The sequence below is a fragment of the Myotis myotis genome, unplaced genomic scaffold (genome assembly GCF_014108235.1).
Source record: "Myotis myotis isolate mMyoMyo1 unplaced genomic scaffold, mMyoMyo1.p scaffold_m19_p_6, whole genome shotgun sequence".
Classification (NCBI taxonomy): domain Eukaryota; kingdom Metazoa; phylum Chordata; class Mammalia; order Chiroptera; family Vespertilionidae; genus Myotis; species Myotis myotis.
This window is the reverse complement of record NW_023416368.1, coordinates 49,495,746-49,517,533: the sequence shown is the minus strand read 5'-3', so window position 1 is coordinate 49,517,533 and position 21,788 is coordinate 49,495,746. Positions and strand designations below refer to the sequence as shown.

The 21,788-nt window shown below is 43.6% G+C and overlaps 1 protein-coding gene across 2 annotated transcripts in view; it reads left to right on the top strand.

Annotated features, from left to right (window-relative positions):
* MAML3 (mastermind like transcriptional coactivator 3) overlaps positions 1 to 21,788 on the top strand; it is a 387,866-nt gene that overhangs the window by 56,077 nt on the left and 310,001 nt on the right. The gene's annotated exons all lie outside the window — the stretch shown is intronic.

The window sequence follows — 21,788 nt, the reverse complement described above, 5'->3', positions numbered from 1 at the left end:
CAAAAATAATTTTATGGTTGGGTCACAACATGAGGAACTGTATTGAAAGGGCCAGAAGGTTAAGAACCACTGTTCAAGAGGATGTCTCGGGCCAGGTTCATACACGCTTCCTTCGGAAACAGGGAAGGTTTTACCTCCTGGGAGAAAAGCTCAGTGCAGTGAACAGCAGGTAGGTTTGGTCCAGGAAGGCGGAGGAAACAACATGTTTGAAAAGGCGAGCCTTTGCTTTTGTGGTGAGGACCCTAGGAGCCATCAGAAAGGGGAGCTTTTCAGAAATTAAAAATCTGGATTCATGATTTGGCAAAGCGTGTTTTTTTTCCCCCCTGATTTAATTGCAAAAATTCACATTTGGTTATTTCTTTAAGGAATCTTTTTTAAAAAGTAAAATTTTGTGACTTAGTGCAAATTTACCATAAACCTATAATTCAACAATAGGATACAAATATAATTTTTAGCTATTTCAACTCAGAACTGCCTGAGAAAATTCATATGTTCCCTACACCTTAGGGCCACGTGATCCACAGATAAACCCCTGCCTGGGAGTCTGAGGACGGAAAAGAACAGTGAGAACTGAATCAGGTCTAGCTGTCTTCACATCTTGGTTTCAGGAGAATGTGTTGCAGAATCCCTGCCGTATCCCCTGCTTGTCTCTGGTCTGCTGTCACGCTCAGCTGCAAACATTTCCATTGCTTGAGTGTCACCATCATTATTATTGACTTGGGGGCTTTTAATAGTCAGATATTCCTGTGTTCAGTTGCTGCCGCCTCAGTGTAGACGCGACTCGGGTTCAGAACAAAACCGGAGCGTGGTCGGAGCCTCCAGTTCCTTCGGAGCCCATTGCAAGGTTTCAGCTAGAACCCAGCGCAGCTGCAGCGCAGCGGCATGGGCTCAGCCAGCCCCTGGAAGGCCAGGTCCTGCGCCTGCATTTCCTGTCCCGCCCTCCTCTGGGCTGGGCCCTGACAGCACACACTGAAACGCAAATGACAGCAGTAATTGGCTGAGATAAACCCCGATGAGTGAGTGAGCAGTGCTGCGGGGAGTTAAGTGGCTAAGTGACAATTACGGCTCTGCAGCCTCCGGGATCACGAGCAGCCCGGGCCGTTTGTTCTCGGTTTTAAAGGAGCAATAACACATTAATTGGAGGAGAGCTTCTCCGCCAACATTGCCTCTCCAGTTTCTTGTCTGAGGAGCGGGAGTGGGTGGAGGCCTGGAGAAGGAGTGTTTTGTTGACTGCCTTCCGCCACTCCCCCGACCCTCTCCCCCACTCCAGTTGGATTCAGATTTTGGGAATGTATGTCCTTGATTTTGCTAAACTGACAGTTGACTTAGTTGGAAGATTTTGTAAAAGCAATCTTGCAAGGAGGACCTGGTAACTCTCAGTCACAGGATTCTGGTGTCCGCATCAGGGAAGACAGGGCCTTCAACTCTAGTTGCTATCTTTCCCTCCATGAAGTCCATTTACCCCTGATTAAAAAAAATAAAAGCTTTATGCCAAAAATGATCTATTAGTCCGACACAACAATGAACAGCAGACAACGAAAAGCTGTCCTTTTCGGAGCTGACAGTCGGCTTGACGAGACAGGAAGTAAATAAACTATGGCCTGCTGTTTTACTTGTTCAGCAGAGAGCCTTAATAAAAAGAAACTTGGTGTCCTGCGGAAGGTGGAGCCATGGGGAAGGGGAAGTTGCAATCTAGGGTAGGCTAGGCCGGCCCTGCTTTCTTTGAACCCCGTGCTGGTTACAAACAAGCATTAAGATGACTAGCTTGGACTTGAGAGAAGCAGACTGAACAGACCCGTGAACTACTTGAGAGCCTTTCTCTGGGTATAGTGGGCCTTTCTCGGACATTCATACAGCCCTCGGGGTCTAAATACCTTCCAAGCGCTGTCCAATGGGCTCCTTGTTTTGGTTACTTTCTTTCAGCCCAGGCAGCCTGGTCACTTTTTACTAATCATCCCTTCTGGGTGGGAGGGGTCTAACGGCTTCCTTTGCCTAGTGCAGAGAATTGGTCCTTTTAGGAACAGGCATTTGTCTCCTGTGGGATGTGTTTCTACCAGCAGGCCCAGACCTACATAAAGTAGCAAAATGATGAAAGGAAAAGGTAACCCTTATGGTAACAGGTAGAGGAGAAGTTCAGCCCTCTCTTGACCAGTCGTGGGAGGACTTAGGCAAAGCTCGCTGCTCAGCTAAAGCCAGCTTCGCGGGGGCCACGAGGGTGCAGCTGTGCCTGACTGTGAAAAGCCATCCACGTCAGCCTTTTTGCTCAGCACACTTCATGAAATGAACAGGCAGAGGTGCAAGGAAGCCTACTACTGTGGAAACACATAGTAGTAGCTAGAGACTCTGAGAAGATGAATACATTGTTCTTTTAAATAAGCTTTTGTATTCAGTGTCATAGAAATGTGGTGAGAGTTAGACTATCTAGGTTTGAATTCTGACTCTGCCACCAAAGCCATTGGACCTTGAGCAATTGTTTGTTCAGTTTCTCCACTGTCAAATGAGAATAATGATAGAACCCATTTCATAATTGTCCTGAGAAGGAAGAGTTACTGTAGCACAGAGTAAGGCTGTAGGTTAGCACTTAGAACAGTGCCGGGGACATAGTAATTACATGTCAGCTGTTTTTGGTACCTCATATCTTTAGTATGAATCACAAGAGTAAAACAACATTTGAACATTCCATGAACACCATGCAGGGCCTGGGCAGCCCAAGAATCATTCCCACCTGGGTTCATTTTTCTTTTTCATTGTTAGATGTAGCACACTGGACAATGAGGTACACAGAAAGGATTCTGTGGAATGTCTGTCTACAGATTAAAAACAACAATAAGGCCACAAAAACAAGCGGCAAATTATTTGGATATCAACGTGGTTCATCTGTCATGGAACAAAATGGTGGTAGCAAATACTGAAGGTCTTTGAGGAAAACTGTTCAGCTATTACGTCGTCAGAAATTACATTGGCTTTGGAGAAATATACTTTTTAACCTTTAAATCATTTAACTTACATACAGCAAAATCCACCTTTTTTTTGGTGTACTGTTCTGTGAATTTTGGCAAATATACAGAGTTGTATAACCACCAACACAATCCCGATGGAACAGTTCCATTACTCCTGCTTCAAAGCAAACTTCCTCCTGTAGCTCCTTTGTAGTCAGACTCCCTCTACCTTTAATCCTTAGCAACCACAAATCCACTCTCCATCCCTGTAGTTTTGCCTGTTCCAGAATGTCATGTGAATGTAATCAGAGAGTGTGTAGTCTTCTGAGTCTGACTTCTTCACTTAGCATAATTTGTGATTCATTCATGCTGTTGCCATGTATCAGCGAAAAGCTTATTTTTACTTCATAAATAGTTGAATTCTAGAGCTTGATGGAATCTTACAGATCAGAGCCAAACACTCTCATTTCCCAGGTGAAGAAACAGAGACCCCTGGGGTAAAGTGACTTGCCCAAGGTCATGAAGCTAATCAGAGAAAGAGCATGAACTTGGAATTCTACTGTTAGTCCGGGAAGCATCTATTAAGTCATGCTGGGATTAAGAAGAATGTGTTGCTGATTGCCACAAGGGAGTTCCATTCTTATTTTTGGTCAAAATCTGATCAAACTAACTGAGCCTATGATAATAACTTTGGAAGGAGTAGATTTCTGGGAGGTGCAGTTTCTAGAGAAAGTATATAGATAAGTCTCTTGGTAGCACATTTCTTCTGTGGCACATCTTTCTTTTGCTGTCATCAATCATAGATGATTTGATTTGATAATAGAGCTTAATTTGTCCTATTATTTATTTTGTGTTCATAATAAGTTTTAGATGCCTAATTTATGGGAATACTATGAATAGTACTATCTTCCTGTTAGCTGCCATTTTATTTATTTATTTATTTTTAATCCTTACCCAAGTATGTTTATTGACTTTAGGGAGGGAGGGAGGGAGAGAGGGAGAAAGGGAGAAAGAGAGAGAAAGAGAAACATTATGTGAGAGAGAAACATTGATTGGTTGCCTCCTGTACATGCCCCCTTCGTGGATCAAACCTGCACCTTGGGTATGTGCCCAGTCTGGGAATCAAAGCCGCAAGCTTTTTGGTGCATGGGCCAATGCTCCATTCAACAGAGCCTCCCTGCCAGGCTTAGTTGCCATTTTAAATACCGATTTGTCTCTAGGTGGTTATTCTAGAGCACATCACAAGTGGATCCAGAGTGGGATTCAGAGCTAGTGACTCTGTTGTCATTTGTTAAATAATTATTTGTGGGAATTCTACCATGTGGAGAGCCCTGAACGATGGAAGATATAATTAAGGCACTGCTTTTTGAGAAGATTACATTTGAGTAGGTACTATGAAGTAGGTATACAAAACATCCTAATTCAAATTAGTTGTTTTGAGTACAGTTAGAATCTTGGGAAGCCCTGTGAAGATACACAGGTGACAATGCCAACTCCGTCTCCTCAGGAAGCTTATAAATACCAAGGAGAGGTACAAACAGATGCTACTGGAAAAGTGGCTTCTTGGTTGGGAACCAGCAGGGGATATGGTTTAGCAGTGCATAAAGCCCCCTGGGATTCTGTGCATGGGAGGGACAGGTCAGATCTGTGCTACCGGAGGACTACCTGGTAGCACCACGTAGGACAGGTGGAGGGACAAAGACCGGAAGCTGGGAAATGCATCAGTCTGGGCAGAAGTGAGGAAACCCCAAACCCTGGGAAGGGAGAAGGTGTTTTGGAGGTAGAGATAACTGAGTGAAAGGGGGAGCATTCAGAGAAGATGATGAGATTGGGCCCTGGATGCCTGCGTGGGCAGTCCCGACATGATGAGGGCATCAGGGTTTGTCTGGTTGGAAAGTGGACGGTGGAGAATGGAAGGAAGGGGGAAAGGGCTTTCGTCTTTGGACCAGGTAAACTTTGTGTGAACATATTTGCATGTGTGAAGAGGTTAACAAGTATTGATGATTGATTATGACTCATTTCCAGAAGGCTAAATATTTCCAATTTTCCTTGAGAGGAAACATAGCTGGTTGTGATTAAACAATTATTTTTTACCTCTTCTTCCAGCTGGCATGATTCAGTGCTTAAAAACAGGCAGAGTGAGTAGCGAAGGAGACAGACAATTTACACAGGATGGAATACAGACCATAAATTATCACTCTGAAAAGTTTACACCCTAGTTAGGAGTTAAAGGAACATATATTAAGACAACTTTAAGGTAAAGTTGTGTGCCTAGAAGACTAGAAACAAAGTCAATAGAAGTTTTAAACCCAGCATTGATCAAAATGTGGGAAAATAGCTTCAGTTACACTTTGCTGATGTTTCTGTAAATGGGTCTGATGTATCCAGAGAAGAATCTTGCAATAATTTTAAAAATCTAAAACTTTACTTTTCATAGCCTTAAAACCATAGAAAACCCCAAATAATTATAAAGAATGAAGTTTCCTGTGGCAGCATTATTTATAGTGTTAAAAAACTAAAAGCAGGACAAATCCTAAAATAACAGAAAGTCAAGGCAAATATTGCTGAATAGGAGATTTTATTTGACGTAGAATGAGCTGCTATGACAGGGATGAGTATCTAAAGTAATATTCAGGGGCAAGATAGCATGGACCCTCTCTTGACAACTAGAGGACATGATTTGCTAAGAGAACTGGAGTCACACACAAATGGAAGTTTATAATGCAGGGAAGGGATTGATAGAAGAGTCTGTTCTGTGTTTTCATTCTTTTTCCTGAGTCAAACGGGGACATATTCAAAAACAGTAAGAACATTTCTAGTGACGTTGTTTACTGTCCATTGGTTCCCCACCCACCTCCTTTCTCTCACTCTGACCTCCTTGTCCTCTTCAAGTGGTTCATGGTTCCACTTATATTCACTATATGGTCACGAGACAGAGATATATGATAAATTAACCCTATCTGTGAGAGTCTGAAAGCTGGTACTTTAGTTCTGAATCCTTCATTCCTGTCAGATCTGGAGTCAGTCACATACTTTTTGATATTTAAAATTGACTGGTCTTCCTTGTTCTCACATTGAGAAGATCATTGAAATAAAACACTTAAAAGTACTTGAAGCATTTTGACCACTGGATAGTATATTTGTTTAACTCGATTGTGAGACAAAAGAAATGGATACCAGGGCTGCATTGGTGAGACTTTATCAAAGTGGAATTAAAGAGAGAGAAGTTGTGTGAACCCCGAGGGGGACAGGGTCTTAGGGCCACACTTGTGCAGCTGAGCCCATGTGGGGATGTCAGAGACCCCTGTGAAGAGCAGCTGTTCCCAGCTTAGAGTGACTTTGGCAGCACCAATGCTTTGAATGTTTTACGTCTGTGCAGACGATGCTCTGATCTCAGAAAGCAAACACGCAAGAAAGGCCTTTAAGAGCTGTTTCTTATGTTCAGAAAAGACTTGTGCTGCATCCGAGAAGAGAAAGCATCTCGGTGAAGCGGAAAGAGCGCATGAGTTTAGTTAGGGCCGGAATTCCCTTTAGTAAGTAAATTTAGGCCACTAGCAGTTAATGCAGAACATACATTTGACTGGCAAAATGTTAGAGGCCCAAGGAACAATCTGGAGGACAAATGGCCACAGATATAAAATGCCATTGACCCTGCACAGCATGGGTTTGAACTGCGTGGGTTCACTTATGTGCAGATTTAATTTTTCAAAAATATGCACGTACATGGATCCATGCCATTCAAACCCGCATGGTTGGAGGGTCACCTGTAATGACAAATGATGGATTGTCAGTACAATCGGAGCTTCAGTCTCTGGAAAAGGTGACTCTATACGAAGACGGCAGCTCTGTCTACCCAATAGGCAGGCTTTCGGGTGTTTCTAAAGAGCATGGGTACCTCATTCTTTATTTTGAAACTGAATTATAAACTAAATTTCAAGGTACCTGTGGGGAAAACATGCTCTTGTGTGAGACAAGAAAAGAAACTGGAAGACTTTTCAGAATTCTTGGTTTTACACATGTACCTTCTGTATTGGCCAAGCAGCCCTCGGAACATGACTTTTCTGAGAGGCTCCTGTGTGGACACGGAGGGTGAGAGTCGGTGGAAGGACCAGTGCAGGGAGCTATCCAGTTTTCCTTTTCCCGAGAGAGAATGCTCTCAGCTATGACAGAGGAGGACTGGCTGGTGCATGTGCCCAGGTGGCTCAGGGAACCAGGGGCAGGGGGTGAAGTAATTGCCTCCTGAGCTTTACTGGTACAAGGGCGCCTTCAGGCCTGGACTCTGTCCCTGTGAATCGGATCCAGACTAGGGCTGTCCTTTGAAGTTACTGGCTGCTCCACCTGGACCAGCCCTGTGACTGCAAAGCAGGATGAGTAACTGGTCCCAAATGTTTAACTACCCACTCCCTGTGTGTTGAGAGCTTGGGAAGAAATAAGCAAAGAAAACACAAAAACAGGTCAGACCACAGGTAGTTAGGCCTTTTAGTGTCTCCCTGCTGGGCTGGTATGTAAACAAGACCTGGGTTTCGTGGACTGTTCCCAGCCTGCTGACACCTGCATTGTGGTCCGGGGAGCCGACGCCGAGAGGCAGGAAGCCGTAGAGGGGACCGAAAGGGGAGCATTTTCCAAACTGTCACCCAGCAACTGCAGCCACGGTAACAAGAATAACCACCTGACACCAAATTGTACGCACTGTTCTTAAAAAAAAAAAAAAAAAAATTCTAAGGTTACTATTGGACTGGATGGTTAATTGTAGGGAACAAAAATGTAGCATTTTAACTATTAGCCCTTTGTATTTTTCCCAGCTCATGATAAGACCTTGCACACAATGTGTCCAAGCCATTTTTTAGTCCTCAAAGTAGGTTAAAGGGTTCTCCTTCCCTGGAAAAATAAGTCTTGTTTGTGAGCCCCCAAAAATAGTTCCTAAAACTTCCTCCTTTTTTTTTTGAGTCTTTTTTATTTTGGAGGTCAGGAAATAAATGCTGGCTTACGGTCATGCTTCATAGTAACTTGAGATGAAAAGTGGAATGTTAGGACTAAAGTGATGGGAGTGGAGGTGATGGGGGAAATCTGACACATCCATAGTCAGATACAGGGAGTTGAACACTCTGAGAAGAAATAAACTTAAGTGGCTGATCTACTACTAAAAATGTATAATGAAACAACATTGCTCTTGTCTTTGAAGAGTCTGACCTTTGGAATTTCATACTTACATTACATGTGTGTACATGCACACTACATTGCTCATATGGCAGCAAATCCTAACAACTCGTTGAGAACAATTTTGTAAACAAGTAAAATTGAAATGACTGTAACAAGACACCATTGGCTTTAAGGGTTTAGATGCCATTAAAGGGTAAATCTTCAAGTAATCATTGAGCCTTTGCTTGTCCAGTAATTTATATTTTCAGTGAGAGTTTGGTAAGGTTTCTGTCAAGTGCATATTACAGGATAATAGTAGTCATTCAGTACTTGTCGAGTGCTGGGTGATGGTGCCACATGAGCAGACTTAGGGAGATGGGCCTGACATTCCCTGCTGGCAGCACACAGTGAGTTGCACCTGGTGCTCCTACATCTGAGTCCCACTCTCAGCAAGTTGGTGATTTTATTTTTCTAAAACTGGGGTGTTTCTTTTGCCACTGGGCTTCTTTGAAGCCTGCAGGAGTCCGTGTGTGGGAGAGAGCTTAGGCCTGGAGGAGGAGTGGAGCGGGCCAAATGCCCAGTAACCGCCTGGAGAGGTAGGAACCCGCAAGTTGATTTTAAAACAAAACCCCCAAACCCTGCCGTTGACAAAACATCATTTGGCCTCGTTAAAACAGGGAAGATTTAAAGGGACCTTCGGGTAAAGCTGAGCAAGGAAAAACTAAGGAGTAACTGGAGCGTCCACAGAGGTGGCTGGAGTCTGGTGGTTTAACTTTTACAGACAGACCTGCGTGTTAGGAGAAGCAAATGGTTCAGGAGAGCCTCAAGTGGCAGGTCGCAGAGCCCAAATGACATTTATGTGCAAACTGGGAACGTATTCATCTGCATGCTTTCCTGTTTTTCTGGCTACTTTAGATTCCATATTAGACACAGGTAACCCCCTAAATCTGGCCCCGGGCAAGAGGGGGTGAAGGTATTTTGAAACAGCCTGTGGTGGGGTGTCCATCGATCCAGACATGACTTTGCTGAGCCTCAGTTAGAGGCATCAAAGTTGTGGCTGTTTTCTTCCCACACCCAAGAAGAATTGGCCATAGGGGGAACTAGGAGAACGCTTTCCCGCTCTAAAACGGCAAGGCTGCCTTCCCACGATGAATGTCGTGGAAAGAGACAAGACCGGAGTTTTATTTTCAACTCTCTACTCATTCGCCAGGTTGTTTCCGAAAATCACTTAGCAAATCTGAGCCTTCGTTTCCTCTTTCGGAAAACGGGAATACTCAGTTCTGCCCTTCTCCCGCCTGCATTTGCTGTGAATACTAAATGAAGTTGTTCACTGAAAGAAAGCAGAGTAAACTGTTCAACATTAAGTAGACGTAGAGGGTGGGGCAAAAGTATGTTTTCAGTTGTTCCTATGGAAAGTAACACAGTCATTAATTAGTAAACTGTGTTTCACATGCTCACAACTGTAAACCTACTTTTGGCCCACCCTGTATACATGTAAGATGATTGTTATTTAAAAATAATAATAGCACACCCGGTATGGACTTGTGTTGTTGGTCGATCTCCCCTGCGTTCGAGAGTGCCAGCTAGGAGGAGCCTCGGGTGTGCAGTTGACTTGTAAGCAGAACTTTTTCTGGTTCCCTTTGGTTTTAGGGCTATTGGGATGAGCTCAGCCTCATGGGGACCCAGCAGCCTCACTCTGGTCTCCACTTGTAGCACCTTTGACTAGTCCCAATTCAGCTTCTTGAAAAAAAAAAAAATCACTGAGTGGTTTATTTCTGTTCTGGGGAAAGCCTGGCGGGTGCTTCTGTGCCTCATTGGAACCCTCGCCTCCTGATGTCGTTGAGACGAACTTGGCCCGTGAGGTTGATGCAGGCTCGTGGCCTTGGCAATGGCACCAGCGGTGGGCAGAGCCCCTCGTTAGGCCTAAGAGGCTGCAGACAGGGAGGAAGGCCACTGGGATGCAATGGAAATACTAAGCCCTCCCTCCGGTTCTGCTGAGGTGGTTCCAGTCCTTCGGGCCCGTCTTCTCATTCAGAGAGAGGGTGCTGCTTCACTACGCGTGTATGCTGTGTCTCTGGGCAGCTTGCTTTACATGAGACCAGGCCTGAAAAATGAAAGGGAAGAAAGGGAAGAATTTCCCTTTGGGAACATATGGAGATGACCAAACTCACCCCACTGGGGCCCCAGGCGGCATCAACTTGCCCCACTGGCCCTGAACAGCCCTGTGTGATAACACATTCTTCCCTGGAACCCTTTTGACTGGGAAGGAGGCACAAGGGGAGGACGCAGCAGGGATTCTTTCTTTTCAGCTGCTTCGTACTCTGTTGCTTACATTCACTCCACAGATCTTATTGGGCTGCTACTGTGTGTGAGAAAGAGACCGAGCCTGTGCTTTATGGAGGAGACTGATGAGCTCGGCCCTGTTTTTGTTGTCCTCGGTGGTGCTATGGATCCTATTTTATGTTTACTGCCCCTTGACATTTCTTAAAAGCAGTCTTCAAAGCAGAAAGCCCTATTCTGAAGACAGGCTTCTGGGCAGTAAAGTTGACAGGGTTTAACATCGGGAAAGTAAACCTAATAGAAAAAGAAAGGAGGATAAACAACTCCAGCTCCATTCCCAAAGGCCTTTGGTGGGAAAAGGCCCTGTTTATGGAGATCTAGGGGCAGGCCCCCCTGTTCACATCCTCCAGTGGCTTTGAGCATGGGGTCTCTCTCACCTCCTACCACATGCACCGGCATTGGTAGCCACAGCTAAGTATTAAAGCATTAGATAAAGTCATGCCAGTAAGACTTCAGTGTTTACTCCCAGGATTTCTCAAATCTAGTCACTGTTGACCTGTTTTCACTGCCCCATCTACTTCTCCCTCTGCTCACCCGGGATCCGTGCGCCTCCCTTCTTCTGCCAATCCATGCCTGCGGATTTAGTGAACTTTGCATTTGCATATTGAACTTGAAACGGACTTGCTTACCATGACTGAGGCAGTCGTGAGAAAGTCTTATTTCAGTGAGCACACAGTATTGGTAAATAATGATACTGCTGGCTCATGGTTCCGGGCGCACCATTTTTCTACTCAGTGAGCAGACAGCGAGTCAGTGAGGACTTGGCTGGTGGATCTTCAGGAGTGGGTTATAAATGTGTGCTTACGTTTGTGGTCATGTCCACATGTGTATGTATATTTTGATTTTCTTGATGTGTTTAGTGTATGACAGAAACATTTGTTATATCCACACCTCTTTCTAAACAGAATTCCAGGGCTGAAAAAAATCTAGGCAGAGGGAGCCTAATATATTTTTAGAATATAAAAGTGATATTGCTATAACCGCAGATCGTAAAAGAAAAAGAAAGAAGAGCTACATAGAGAAGGTAATGCGGCCCATGCATTGTACACATTCCTTTTATAGTAAGGCTAAGGCATGGGGGAGAAAAGAACCCCCTTGGCATTTCATGTATTTTGTGCTTAATGATGTATAAATATTTGGCTGAGCTCAATAATTAAAACTATGAATTTCTTTTTCCTCTATTGATGACTGTTCCATTCAGAATTCCTTTTTACATACATGCAAACAAAAACATCTTCTGGGGTTTGGCTTGGGGTGGACTAGACCAACAGTTCAAAGCCAGGTGTTGGTTTGAGCGGAATCAGTGTTTGAAGCTAATGCAGCCATCAGTACTAGCTTCTCTCATCATTTTTGCATTGGCCAACCCAGCTTCTGCCATGGGAGAGCATTAATCAAACAGAACAATGAAAATGTTCATCTATTTTCTTTTTTTAAAATTAAATATTTATTGTTCAGATTATTAGTTGTTCCTCTTTTTTCCCCCCCATAGCTCCCCTCCACCTGGTTCCCCCCCCACCCTCTGCCCTTACACCGCCCCCCCCCCCACTGTCCTCATCCATAGGTGTACGATTTTTGTCCAGTCTCTTCCTGCACCCCCCACACCCCTTTCCCCCCGAGAATTGTCAGTCCACTCCCTTTCTATTATATTCACCAGTTTATTCTGTTCATCAGATTATTTATTCACTTGATTTTTAGATTCACTTGTTGATAGATGCATATTTGTTGTTCATAATTTGTATCTTTACCTTTTTCTTCTTCCTCTTCTTAAAGGATACCTTTCAGCATTTCATATAATGCTGGTTTGGTGGTGATGAACTCCTTTAGCTTTTTCTTATCTGTGAAGCTCTTTCTCTGACCTTCAGTTCTGAATGATAGCTTTGCTGGGTAAAGTAATCTAGGTTGTAGGTTCTTGGTATTCATCACTTTGAATATTTCTTGCCATTCCCTTCTGGCCTGCATAGTTTCTGTTGAGAAATAAGCTGACAGTCGTATGGGTACTCCCTTGTAGGTAACTGACTTTTTTTTTCTCTTGCTGCTTTTAAGATTCTCTCTTTGTCTTTTGCTCTTGGCATTTTAATTATGATGTGTCTTGGTGTGGTCCTTTTTAGATTCCTTTTGTTTGGGGTTCTCTGCGCTTCCTGGACTTGTAAGTCTATTTCTTTCACCAGGTAGGGGAAGTTTTCTGTCATTATTTCTTCAAATAGGTTTTCAATATCTTGCTCTCTCTCTTCTTCTGGCACCCCCATAATTCTGATGTTGGTATGCTTGAAGCTGTCCCAGAGGCTCCTTACACTATCTTCATATTTTTGGATTCTTTTTTCTTTTTGTTTTTCCGGTTGGGTGATTTTTGCTTCTAACTCTAGGTTGCATGCTTGCTACCTGCAATGTTAGATTTGGGGGTTTTGGGCAGGGCCCTGCAAACTGTGCCGAAAGACCAGTTTCTTTTTTCATTTCCAATCCATGGTGGACAGATGCATTTAGAAAATGCAGTAAAGATGAATTAATGCCGAAAGACCAGTTTCTTTTTTCATTTCCAATCCATGGTGGACAGATGCATTTAGAAAATGCAGTAAAGATGAATTAATGGAAAACAGTCACCTGCTTGGATGTTCCTTCAGTTACATATTAGGTTCCTAACTGCGTTCTCAGAGCTGTGCATCTCCTGTGGGCGTGGAAAGTTATCTGTTCGGGGCTGAGGCTGAGTTTAGGGACCATACTTTGAGTAACACTGTCCTCCAGCATATTGTGACCCAGGACTAGAGCATCTGTCTGTGATGGTTGAAGGAGGAAAAGCGCTGAAAAAGAGATAGTTCAGCTGTTTGTCATTTCTGCAAGCTTTTCTGTGCTAGCTTATGCTAGCTCCTTCATTAGTCTTTGCCTTCCATTTTTTATATTTGTACCTGTGGGTTAATTACACATCTTAACTTCCTGTTTCCTGCAAATTAACCTTTACTTAAAAAATGTAAGTGATTACATGCACTTCTTTTTCACAAAATTAACTACCAAGCACTCTGTGGTATTCTTTGTTCAAAGGAGTAGCGTATTGATTGTTGTTGTTGTTGTGTGTTTTTTTCCTTAAGTACATTTGAAGTAAATCCAAACACCTGTCATGCATTTTGTAAACATGTATTTTGGAGGGAATTGCACCTTCCCTGATTCCACAGGTATTACAGGTCAGTCTGAGACATTACATAACAATTAAGAAAATGAATATTCTGCTAACTTCCTGTCTTGGACTTTGAATGCCTATATGAGGGCAGGAAGTAAGAAAATTTTGGTATTAGTAATACAGAATTCACTCTTCCTAGTCATCTGGGAAATGTCAACAACTTCCTCATACCTGGCAAACCATTGACTAACCATATTTTTTAGGATTCAGAGAAACTTTGTTTTGGAAGTGGGGCTGTTTACTATTTAATTTCCCAATGAAAGGAGTAAAAATATAAGTATATAGAACTACCATTTGCTTCTTACATTTCCCACATTCATTCATGAATTTAACAACCTTAATTCCTTCCTTTTTAAAAGACAGTTGACATTCTGCTGAAGAGGTTGTCTTCCTTTTTTGGAGAGAGTGGCAGAGATGTCCTTGCCAATGGTGAACCCCAGAAAAGAGAGGAGCTCCTGGTCCCAGTTTTGCCTGGTTTTCTTAGTGACCCTAGAATGGGATTTGGAAGACAAGAGTTCCCATCCGGATGAACAGAGCCCTGGGGATGTTCATTGGCCACTGTGGACATAGTTTAATAACTTAGTACCCACGCAGATCTCTCTCTCCCTCCCTCTCTCTCTCTCTCTCTCTCTCTCTCTCTCTCTCTCTCTCTCTCTCTCCTGCCTCTTTCCGCCTGTGACGTTGGTTGCTAGGACCTCCGGGCAGAAATCCCCCTCTGTCTCCTTTCCTTTTCAGTCCTCCAGGGGGGCCAGGTGAATTTGTACTGAGTTGGGAGCTTCTGTTCCCAGAAGGAGTTCATTAACCAGGCAATGGATGCTAGAGACAACGCTTAATTTATTTGACTCCATAGCTGTCTTTTCATTTGTATGCCTATCTTGTCTGTTCTTGCTCTACTTCCTCCTTTCTTTGAATGTTTAGCTTTTCACCTTATACATGGTCTTCTAAAGGCACAAATTACTCATCAAGTCCGGGCAGGCTTCAGGACCCGAGTTTGGGGGTCTTCTAAAAGCAGAGTTCAGAGTGGCCACCCCTAATCACCAGGACATAGCTGGTGTCACATTAACAGCCCTGAGCGCTTCTCTTGTAGCTTTCCACAAAGCGTTGTGTGGGAAGCACAAAAGTGTAATAAAAATGGTAATGATGAAAAGAATCCTATTTTCTTGAGGGTTCTTCTGCTATTTCTGAACTAGAGTGTAGGGGTCATAAGGCTCATGCTTAGCAGGCTGATAAAGCTGGAAATGATTGTTGTGGGAGTGGATGATATTTTTTATAAAACCAAAACATCTGGTTTCTGTCCTTGGTGCCTTCTTGTCCTTTGCCTGCATCTTTCCCCTGTTGTGTCTGCCCGAGAGAGAGAGAGAGAGAGAGAGAGAGAGAGAGAGAGAGAGAGAGAGAATGAACAGACTTAACTTCTAGGAACGACTGTTGGTTGCAACTGATTCATTTCCAGAAGTGTTTGAGGACAGAAGGACTTGACTTTATTTTTAACTCTGCTTTGCTGAGAAGGGGACAGTGGTGACTTGATAAATAATGTTGTCCTTTCTGCAAAGATGTGGTATACATTATCCCTAGCAAATACCAAAGCAGCTGTTATCATCCAAACAAGGGTTTAGAGTGGCTTACCAACCTGCCCAATGTCACAGAGCTTTGTGAGAGGTTGGATTTTGAATTCATATCCGTTTGACCCCCAAACCTAGTAGTGTATTGAGAAGAGGCAATATGACTGATGCAAGCATTGGCATCCCTGCTGGAGTGACACTTCAGGGCTGACGTGGGGCCACCAGATTTCGTTGGGAGTGGAGGGGACAGCCCTCTAATTCCTTTCATGGCAATGCAGACCGGGCAGGTTTGTATGAATTAGGAACATTGGTATAATAAACGACATCGATAAGATTTCTGCTGTAGACCTACCCGGAGAGATGAAGAGAAGCTTCTTCAAGGTGTTTCAAATGAAAAGAACTTGCAGAAATTATTGAGGATAAGCAATGGATGGCTAGAAGGAACAAAACAGATGCAAACAGGTTTCAGGGGAAGATCATGCCCATGCAGAAGCCAAAAGCTTGCTCAGAGTAAATAGCAAAGAAAATGGACTTTTGAGAGGGATAGAGGCAGCCTCACCAAGGTCACACGAATCGAAGGGCACCAAGAGAAGCAGGGCATAGTGAAGGTCGGGCTTCCAGGGGCCCGGAGCCCGAGACCTTGAAGAGACCGACACAGAGGAAGACTGCAAAGCCAGTGCAAAATGACCGGAGATTTCTCAGTCCAAGCACAGAAACCTTACTTGTCTCACTTAAATATGCACACCTCATCCTCAGAGCTCCCCCCATAAAGAAGATTTGGTCAAACTTCATTCGTCTTGTTTGTTTTACAAAAACAATAGGCATAGACTTTCATTTTGAAGATATAAAATATAAATGTTAAATATCTTTTTCTTTTTTTTAGATTGCACAAAAAATCCAAAGCAGAATCTGCAGCCACCATAATATCTCATTTGATCTTCACAGACCTTGGAGTAGGGAATAGAGAGGGAATATTCATAGAAAGAATAAATAATAAATAACTTTTATATTGTGTTTTAAAATATGTAAAGTGCATATACATATATTATATGTACTTCATTACACCTGGGAGGGAAGTTGTTTGGTGAACTTTTTTTTATTGTTGTTAATCCTCACCTGAGGATATTTTTCCATTGATTTTTAGAGAGAGCGGAAGGGAGGGGGAGAGACAGAAATATCTATACGAGAGAGACACATTGCTTGGTTCCCTCTTGCACGTGCCCTGGCCAGGGCCAGGGATTGAGCCTGCAACTGAGGTACGTGCCCTTGACCGGAATCAAACCTGGGACCCTTCAGTGTTCAGACAGACACTCTATCCACTGAGCCAAACTGGCTAGGGTGGTGGATGAACTTAATTGACAGACATCTAGGTTTTTATGTTATGAGCACAAGAGACTTGCATTTTGCTAACTCATTTTTTTCTATGAATTCATACTTGGCTTTTAAAAAAGTTTTTAGTTCAGTTGATTTTGGAAAATCCCAACCAAATTGTGGCCAGAATATAGAAAGGACTCTTTGTGGTGAAGTGGTTAAGAGCCCTGACATAGGAAGGGGGCATACCTGGATCCGGCTTCTGCCTCTGTCTCTTGCCAGCTCTGTGACCTTGGGCAGGTAGTTTAACCTCTCCACGTCTCGGTGTTTCATCTGTGTATTGGGAATAATACCTGCCTCAGAGAGAGGTGACGAGCATCAAGTGAAGTGGTAGAGCTAACGCATTGAAATTACTGTCCAGCCGACAGTGAGTCCTCAATATAAGAAACCATTACTATTCTTGTCAGTGTCATTAGTTTTCTCCCCCTTAGAGGTCGGCTTGGTGACAGCTGAGGATTCTGCCCCAGATGTTTTCTAAGCACCAGGCGGAGCTGGCAGGTAGAAGGAAAACACACAAGCTAGGGACCAGCTGGAGAGGAGTAGTGACCCGCTCCGTCACAGTGCATGTCCTTCTTTTTTCGATCTCTTTGTTCCCTGCTTGGCACTGGCCCTCTGGTTGACTTTGGTTTTTACTTAATCTTTAAGCTTTCTCACCGATTTCCTCTTCAGCACTTTCCAATCAAAGTACTAAAGTGAGTTCTTGGCAAAAAGCTACATATGGGTTATGTAGAAGATCATTTTTTCCAGCCTCAGAGTCTGAATGTTGATTGGTGTATACACTTCCACACCCTCCCCAAAACTGGCAGCCCCAGGACCCCACGCCTGGGTCTCCTGTTTTCCTGCAGGTTCCTGGAATAGCACCTCAGTGCAGGGTCAGAAGAAAGAGCCAAAGGAGCTCATCTGCCACTTCCATCGTGATGCTGGCCCATAAGGGACTAAGTTGGAGAAGGAGGTATAAATTGGTACAGAACCCAGACTTCTGCAGACCGTTGATTTCTGGTCCTCCCATCCGGTCTGCTGGGGCTTGTCATCCCCCTGCCCTCCCCTCTCCCATCCACACACAGCTTTCTGTTCCACAGGTGGAGTCGTGGCACATTGAGAGAAATTTTACCCTGGAAACACTGTGATCGAGAGGAACACAGCAGAACCCCCGTTTCTCATTACAACTTCTGTATGAGCTCAGAATAGGTGCCAAAGGTGCCCATTTTGGCTGCCTATCCCAGTGATGGCGAACCTATGACACGCGTGTCAGAGGTGACATGTGAACTCATTTTTTTGGTTGATTTTTGTTTGTTAAATGGCATTTAAATATATAAAATAAATATCAAAAATATGTCTTTTTTTTACTGTGGTTGCAAATATCAAAAAATTTCTATATGTGACACGGCACCAGAGTTAAGTTAGGGTTTTTCAAAATGCTGACACGCCGAGCTCAAAAGGTCCGCCATCACTGGCCTATTCTCTTCCGTATCCCTCCATATTTTCCTGTTTGTGGGATACTTACATGTAGAGGCGGGGTTATTGGCAGCTGCTGTGGCCTCTAAATGGTTTTCTTCATACTGATACTGTTGCGGGAACGGGAGGAGGGGAAGCCAGGAGCGTCTGGGTGACAAGCCAGTGCGGAGGTGTTGGTGGCTGCTGTTTGGATCACAGCAGGCTGTCTGTTCTTTCCTTCCCCACATCCACCGCATGGCCTCGTAGCTCAGACATGCACACATCCTCCAAGTAGTGCATTCTAGGACATTCTTGCACCCCACACCAGCCTGCCCAGGGGACACGCGGAAAATGAATGAGAGCTTTCTTAACTAATGATATTCTCACCATCTGGCTAGCCGGCCACTGAGAACATAAGGCAGATGCTCTTTTTAAAAAACATTTACCCTGGTCCTTGGTAAAACGATCCATGTAAAGATTTTCTGTGTTACTGAATCTGAAAGAGGATGTCTGTCGATACATTTTCATTGTGTTGTGTGTGTGTGTTTTAAGGATGGTTACTGTGAGGTTGTGTTTTTTTTTTTAAAGTCCTGGGCTGGTGTGTATGTGTTTATATTTATTCTCGGCCCCTTTGGAGTTCTCAGTATTAACAAAGCAGGCGTCTTCCCTCCTCTGTTTTTAACATTTGAAGCTAGCAGGGCGATGGGAATCTACATGGGGGAAGAGGGGGTCTCACCTCCGTGTAACATTCCTAAAATTAGAAAGCTGGGCCAGCGTGTGCCTCTGCACGGTTTCATTGAGCTGCAGGAATGCATCTCGGGGAACAGGCTGGCAGAGTCAGCTGGATGGAACAAGTTCAGGGCAGCCTTGCGGCTCCGAGGATGGTATTTCTGAGGGGAAGGAGAGCGCGCGTGCGCATGAGATGCTCAAGTCCACGCGCACGCGTGGGCTCTGCGGCCGCACGTGGACAGCTGCTGGGAAACCTCCGAGCAATGGCAAGGCGTGGTGCGAGTCCCCAGGAACTGAGGGACAAAGGAGGCCACCTAAGATGGAACAGGCACGAGATCCTGGAAGCTGGCGCGGAGGACGCAAAGTACAGCACAGGGAATAAACAATGATAGTCTGATCACTATGGATGGTGTCAGATGGGTCCGAGATTTATCAGGGTGATCACTTAGTGCGTGATAGAGCGCCTGATCACTGGCGTGGACACCTGAAGCCAATGTAATATTGTATGTCAATTGTCACTGAAAAATAAAAAAATGATTTAAAAAAAAGAAAAGAAATGCAGTACAGACAGACATTGTCACTATCCTCACAGAACTTAGCGTCTGGCTCATTTTTTGCTTAGTATTTATAAAAAACCAGCAACTCCCTGTGCCTTTCCTCTGTGGTGTGACTTACCTATAAGCTGCTCCGCAGGCCCGCTGCTGCCAAAGCCACCCTGCTTCTTTCACAGCCTCGCGCCCCTAGACATAGCACGTGAATTTTGTTTCTTGCCATGATTTCCTCGGCGCAAGAAAAAGGCAGCCGCTCTGTAGCAGAACCTTGGGGAAAGAAAAAGACTCCACATTTTGCCTACGGAATAGTTACATTTTGAAGTTGCGGTAATCAGGTGAAAATTGTTTTCTTATGTCAAATCGAAGCTAATAAATGTCGTGTATTGATTATGTGACTATTCAAACCACTTACAAAGCCTGATTTTTTCTTAAAATGTAAAGAAAGGAGGATAAGAAGATCTGAAAGTCTGATCTGTCAGGCTGTGAAATTTGTCAGCAATCCCTTCAATGTTTGGTTATAGTAGGAAGGTAGATGGGACAGAATGAGGGTTACTAAATAATAAGTCACTTTTATGGAGTGCTTATCCTGTACTATGGAATGGCCTAAGAATTTTATAGTGTTAATAGTGATACAAAAACAACACATATTTATTAAGTGCCAACTATACATCTGGCCCTATTCTTAGCCTTTTCTAGCTGTTTACATTTAATCCTCAAGACAACAATATGAGATAGGTGGCATTATGTGTTCTTGTTTTTAAAATGAGAGCACAGATTTTGGAGGGGGCGAAAGAATGTGTTTTAAGGTCCAACTTGTAAATAATGAGGGTCAAGATTCAATTCCACATTTTTTTTTTTTTTCACTCAGAAACTGACATAATGAGCTCTTGGTAGATTTCTCTTTACTGAACAGTGCTTGTTTTCATTCTCTTTCAAACTCAAGAACTGGCCCAATTAGTGTGAAAAGTGCCTAGGCAGAGAGAGACCCTTGTTTAAGCACTTATATATTTTTAAACATTCCCTTGTGAGTCAACTTCAAGTTAGTGGTCATGCCATACCTCCCCTCTGAGAAAAGTATTCTTGCCATGCCTTCCAAACATTAATTGAACACCCCCTATCTACCAAGCCTGTGTGCTCAGGTTTATGGACACACATTAAGCTATCTGCAAGGAATTATAGATAATGCAAAGATGGAGAAAAACCATTGTGACAGTTGTAAAACATGGTACCAAAACTTTCTGATACTCTTCCCATTGAGAGGTGAGGTCCACATCCTCTTACGTCTTGTGACTACCTGGACCAATAGAATACAATGGAAGTGACCATTCCAAGGTTCCCAAGGTTAGGTCAGAAAGGCCACAGTCACTTTGCTTAGTCTTCCTGGGACCCTTGGCCTGGGAGAGGCCAGCTGTAATGTAAGACAGCTGAGACGGCTCTGCAGGTAGGCCTCTGGTTGCCACTTGCAGTAAGTAGACCACCCAGCCAACAGCTACTGTCAGTTGCTGCCTTGCAGATGAACTGTGGTGGGCAGCCAGCCCAGTGGGGCTTCACATGATGCAGAGCCGACGGACCTGTGACTGTAGCCTTGAGAAAACCAAGCGAGCCCTTCCCAAAGTCCTGGCTCACTACAACAAAATGGTTGTTCCAAGCCACTGACTTACAAGGATGGCTGTGCTAACTACCGTAGTCAAACTCGCACACAAAATGTCTAAATTGTCAAGCTTTGAAACCAAGTATTGTGTAGTTTAAGGTGTTTTTTAAAAAAAACTATTTTTTTTTTCTGAAAGGACCAGAGCTTACAATCTGAATATGTTGGACTGTGAACAGTGGTCACTTAATTTAAGATAACATAAATTCTAAATAACATATTCCATGTAGATGCTTTCTGTATGCATTTAAAAATTACCAGTATGCACTGTAATTATTGTATGATCTTTATCCCCCAATTTATCCTTCCTTTTTGGTTCATCAAAAGCATCTGAAATAGGTTCAGATGGACATTATGCATTACCTGCAGAGTAAATTTTAAATGTTGGAAAACTTTAAATGCAGGGAAGGGGACTCAGTCTTATGTTATATTTATTATTACAAATAGAATTAGCTGCCTAATCTTGGCAGATGAGTAAAGGCAAACAGAAAACTCTGCCATTTTAGAAATTTAATCCTAGCAGTCATACGCCCGCCCCCCCCAATTACTTTTATATATTCTGGGGCATTATAATTTAACAGCATATGGAAATTGTAGCAGGTTTTATTGTAAATACCATTTATGCTGCTTCCCTCAGTGGGCTTTGTGGCTGTCCCCAGCACTTCTCAGAGAATCCGTGTGACAGATTTGCAAACTGTTGGCCATTTTGATAACTGGGTTCAGAGTCATGTCTCTGAAGTAGTAGAGGAAATCGACCTCTTTCTGAGAGCCTTGGATCTCTTTTTCAGTGTTCTCTCTCTCTTTCTCTCTCTCTCTCTCTCTCTCTCTCTCTCTCTCTCTCTCTCTCTCTCTCACACACACACACACACACACTCCCTATAAAATGTGATCCTGAGTGAGCCACTGGGG